The sequence below is a fragment of the Planococcus citri genome, chromosome 4, assembly GCF_950023065.1.
Source record: "Planococcus citri chromosome 4, ihPlaCitr1.1, whole genome shotgun sequence".
Taxonomy (NCBI): Eukaryota; Metazoa; Arthropoda; class Insecta; order Hemiptera; family Pseudococcidae; genus Planococcus; species Planococcus citri.
The window spans coordinates 61,019,419-61,025,418 of NC_088680.1; positions in this window are offsets into that span (position 1 = coordinate 61,019,419).

Genomic DNA, 6,000 nt, shown 5'->3' on the forward strand with positions numbered 1-6,000 from the left:
GCTTGAAGGATTGTTTCAGTTTCATAGAAGTGTTGGCAATATCTAAAGAAGAAAAACTTTTCATCTTTTCTTGACCTCTGAGTGAGTCTTGAATTTGCGAACAAAGTACCTATATTAAGTTCGTATTGTTTCGTTTTGTTTCAATAGAATGGACAACAACAATCCCAACGGAAATCCTAATAATTTGTATTTATACCATCCCCCTAATGGGGCATGGATAATCTTACCGTTGCCACCTATCCGCATCCGTTTGACGAGCATAACGAGACCAACATTTCTAAGATGTCATCAAATGTTGGTATACGTAGACTATGACCCTGGGAGCTGATTTTGGTAAGACATGTTTTATTTTTCAAGTAAGTTGTAATCTTTTGTGATTTCTATATTTATGTATGTATTTATAATTCTTACAGGTATATCATAATCAACAAAAGAATTCACGATTCGATAGCAGCAGTCAGGATACAAATGCTGAAAATACTTTGGTTGAGAGGGAAATTTTTCAATGAAACAAAATCTTATCTTAGATGGTGGAAAGGGGGGGGGGAGGGAATTTATACACTGAATGCTTCATCAAACATTTTCGATAATACCTGATCTACAAAAGAATACACGATTTTCAGTTTTCACATGACACCCGGAGTCAGGATACAAACATTCAAAATGTACTTCAGTTGGAAGAAATTTTCTCAATAAAAAACAATAATTACTTACTTAACAACTAAATAGCTATGCATAATAAGTTAAATATATGTATAAGTATTTAAAAACTCACCAAATAAGAACTGGATTGATCCCAATAGTGACTCGATGGCGTTAAATCAGGCAGCAAGAGGGGCAAGCGCGGTGAGAGAATCACGAATGACACCAGCAAACCGATTACAAAATACGAAAAATTTGACGAAATAAAACGCGTATATAGAAAATCTCGAACATCGAAAACAATAGTATTCTTTTTATGTTACACAAATCAACTAGACCGAAAAATATTAGTACATAGGTATATGACTACGACATCGATTTTGAATCGGCAAATGCTCGCATTGGCATTACGTCGACCGCGAACTTCCAAACGCATAATCTAATGCAGGAATTTGTCTGAAAATGGAGAAACTTGAATAATATGTTATCAGGTGTTGAGGGCAGTCAACGATATACCATTCCAAAAAGGTATTTGCAGACAAGGCCGCAACAGCTGCTTTTATAAATTCTGCACAGAAAATGGAAATTATAAAAGAAGTTGCTGACATTGCAGAATTAACCGTTGATGCGACCCTTGTAGCAGAACGAACTCAGGGGAGAATGTGCGTTGTCGATTTACTTTGCCGCACAACAGCAGGCAATATGATTGTAGTTGAAATGCAATTAACACCTCATGCGGCTTTCAAATCGCGAATTGAATTTTACTGTTCAAGATTGTTTATTGATCGTATGAACAGCGGAGACGAATTTAAAGCAGTGAGGTCTGCCTACATCTTTGTTATTTGCGATTTTGTGTTGTTACCACAGGAAGGATGGTTCACCTATCACGCACCAGTGAATATGTCACGATTATGATATAAGAAGAGACTTCTGTGGTACCCAGTACACCATTCTTCAGCTTGGAAGATTTAAAGGAGATTTACATTGTCTGATTGACATCCAAGATAATGACATCTATCTTAGGATGATTTATTTCAAAAAAGAGCACCTTTTAAATGAGGCTGAGCGCGGAGTGACAGGTGCTAAAAATCAGCTTATAGATTCAGCAATTTCACTCTTGGAAGTGATAAATTAAGTATTCAGATGAACAATTTCAAGCTGATTCGCTTGACAGAAACCATCAAGTACCTCGCCAAACTAGAATTAGAGGATCAGTGGCAGAGGCGCAGAAAAAAGGCATAGATTTGGCCTTTGAGCGCATCAAAAGGGAATGTGATTTAGCAGAAAGTACAGGCATAAGTGCACAAGAGTTCTGCAGAAACAAATTTGCCAGATACCTATAACAAACTTTATTCGCCATCTCCGGTATTCGTATTTTCATAATATTACTGATTCATTCGTGTTTTGCAATTTTGTATTTTTTCTTATCAATTAGGTTAATATATTTTGTATTCGTTTGTGTAAATATGTAAGCTTAATAGGGATTTCTGGGATCCGCAGGCATCAACGCCTACCTTTAGTTCAAAGGAGTCATTTTTTGCCATGATAGTACCTGAAGAAGTCTGAGCAGAACTTGATTATGACATAATATGTAACATGTTCCTTTTTTTTTTTTTTTTTTGACAGTTTTAACATTTGCCTGCAGAGCAGAAGGGTGCTGCTATGTAAATTGCTATAGTGCATCTCTCTGGTGGCACGAAACAATTGAACACACACTTCACAAATCAACCAGTCTACATAAATGATGAAAAGGCTGGAGACAAAAAAAGGCTGCTTCAAAGCTTAGTAAAGCAAATCCTGTACAGCAGAAAAAAGTCCATAAGAGAAGGATATTGTCAAGTAGCTCTGATGATAGTTCTGATGTCCAATACGTGTCCAATACGTGTCCAAACGAGTCTCGAGTGAACCACCTCTATCAAACCTGGATGTGAGAACACAATTATCATGTTTAGGTAATGTACTCTTTATAGGTAGGTATTTTATGTTTGTATAAATATGTATATCCATTTATAATCAACGGCAATGTTTTTACTCCATAGAATGGCTTAAACAGTGCACAGACGATCTAGACCAAGCGTATTGTAAAGTTTGTAATGTCAGCCTTCGGGCTCATAAAGTGGATTTAATCAGACATTCAAAATCGGCTGATCACATCACTAAAAGCGACGCTTTTAATCGAGATGAACAGTTATGTTTTTTGTTTTCGTTTCAGTTTGTTAATTAATTTGAATATTTCATTCTATTTGTCTATTACATTACCATTTTTAGGTTATAAGTACATAATATAATTATAATTGAATGTTGCAATCATCTCACAGGGAGCTTGAGAAAAGGCCATAAACTTCAGCTTTCCCTCAGCAATAATATCAACCATATTAGTACTTAACTTCTAACAATGCAAAAATTTCGAAGGAAGCAACTTTTCAATTCAGATAGCCCATTGAAAATGTGCCATTATAAAAATCAAAGTCACTGACGAAATGAATGAGATCGTCACCAGATTACATTCTTTTCATCATACGTATATGCTAATAAAAAAATACGACCCTCGACCCTCAAGTAAGTAAAGCTGTTTCCTGGAAATCGAGAGAAACGAATGAATAAAAATAGAATAAACAAACCGAAAATTAAAACGAAGATCCTAAATTCTTTCAACGTCTAAAGTCTACCTCGCATTTCTCTTAATTTTTTTTTTACAAAATTCTATCGAAAATGCCGCGATAATTGCGAGAAAAAGAGGAAGAAATGAATAAAATGGAAAATCAAAAATGAAAATACCTTGTCATGAAATCGATCATCTTGGAGAAATGCTCAAGTCACTGGGCAAAGGTTAGGTTTTGGAAGATTTACTATTACATTATTCAAAATGTACCGCACTAAGGTAGTCGCACCTTGCTCATTAGAAGAACTTATTAATGATATGGGTAATCAACCATATCACCCATTCACATATCAAACAAATAAGTTACACCCAATAATTGATATCAGTTGACAGGTTGTAAAAAATTTACGAAATTCTCATAAAGTTGATCCACTGTGGCTCTCTCAACTGATTGAAACCCCAAAAAGTACATATTTTCAAAAAACTTCATGAACTTATGATTTGTAATATGCTAATATGTCTTATCTTATAGCCTGGAATAATTTTCAATTTGTACCTTCTCGTGGTGTTATAAAATTGTTTTCAAAAAACCTCACATACTGTTTGTTATAGTTTGGAATATAATTTTCAATAAGTAGGTATGTCTCTTCTTCTGATGTGAAAGTGAAATAATTGTGTTCAATAAACATTATAATTATGTATTGTTGTGTTGTGAAAGTGAAATAATCAACAATCGTTTTCAAAAAACTTCATATACCTATAATTTTCAAATTCAAATCAACTTGATAGCCTGATTATAAAAGTTGAATTTTCTTGCATCGTCTGTTTGTTATAACTTGAGGTAATTTTTAATTTGTCTCTATACTTGTGACGTGAAATATTGTCTGTTTTCAATAAACGTCATATTTTTTGTGTTGTTAAATAAATAACTGTTTTTAAACAACGTCATCTAACTATTGAATTCAAATCAATGTGATAGCCTGAATATAAAAGTAGAAAGATTACAGCTTGCTAATACATTAACTTGCATTATCCCAAGGGAATTTTATTGCTCTGTACATTGCAGGTATACATTAACCTGTGTAATGATATGACTTAAATACATATTTGTATTTACTACATATTTTTTTTATATACGTATTTTAGATTCGCCCACTGTTGAGCTGCAGCTTTGCTTAGTTGCTTCAATCTGGTCATGTAAATCTCCCTCATTTGCATGTAAAATTTTATTGTGGCTCCACGCATTCACGTTGAACGAGCAATTAGAAGATGGAAAAACTTTGGTATTATCATGTGTGCTATGCTTATCAACTTTCGAGAAGCTAGATGATAAATGAATATGTAAGTTGGTATCAACATTTTCTCTGCAAACTTTGCGATGGATAGGCGGAAAAGGTAGGACATCAATACTAGCCCATCACCAACAAAATTATACCTACAGCATGAATTTGCAGATTAAAATTGATATTTCATGATTTCAGCTCGTAGCTTAGCGTGGAAAAAGTACATCTGGGTGAAAAACAAAATAATCCGCTCATTCAATTATTGTTCGTCAGATTGAAAAATTGAACTAATCGAAGAAATCAAATGTAGAAATTTCAACAACTATATCGGTGTCTCAAGAAAGGCAAAAATCCTCGAGCTAAAGAAGTAGTACACGTGAGATAAAAAATACACGAGCGAGGGTTCATCATCCGGCGACAGAATTTCCAACAATTGATTTGGGAAATTCATCATTCATTGTACATACTAACACCCACTCAAACTCAACCAACACTAGGAAAATTACATTCAGTCGTTGTTACTTCTACGGCTATCATGCATTTAGACATGTATTTTATGATTATTTTCATGCTGTGCTTTAAATATGTATACTTCAATATTAAACAGTCCATAGTCTTCTGGCAGGAATTAAGCCTGAGAAAAAATTTGGACATGTCATAATTATAGCACATGTGTTCACAATTCGTTGGTTTATATTTCTGTTTCTTTTCAGTATATTTATTAATTTAAATATTCCATTGTACATATTTATCCATAATTACGTCATTATTATACGTAATATAATTGTAATTGAATGTTGCAATCATCTCACGAGGAGGTCGAGAAAAAACCATAAATTTCAGCTTTCTCTCGGCAATAAATATCATCACCGAGGTACCAACGGACCAAATGTGCTAAAATAAACCGAGCACAGTTCTAAAGCGAATCAGTCGCGACAAAAATTTCGAAGTAAGTAACTTTTGAACTCGTATAGACCATTGAAAACGTGCCATTACAAAAATCAACGTCACTGACAGAATGAATGAGATCGTCACCAGATTAGATTTTTTTTCATCGTACATGCCGATAAAAAATACGCAAGCGAGGATACATCATCCAGCGACAGAGTTTCCAGCTATTGATCTGGGAAATTCATCATTCACTGTACATACACCTACTCAAACTCAACCAACACTTGGAAAATCACGATTGGTCGTTCCTACTTCTGTATTTTATGACTATTTTCATGCTGTGCATTAATATACTTCAATGTTAAGCAGTATAATAGTCCTTCAACAATAGTGTTTTTTACACAAATAATTTTTTAAAAAATTATTCGATGTTATTATATTTTGTATTATTCATTTTATTATTTTCATTTTGAATTTATTTAGTTTATTAATTTGAAACTTGCAAAGTTCAATCGAGACGGGTAATTTTTTCATTGAATTCATTATTATTATTTTTTTTTATTAGATTTCTAAATCAGAATT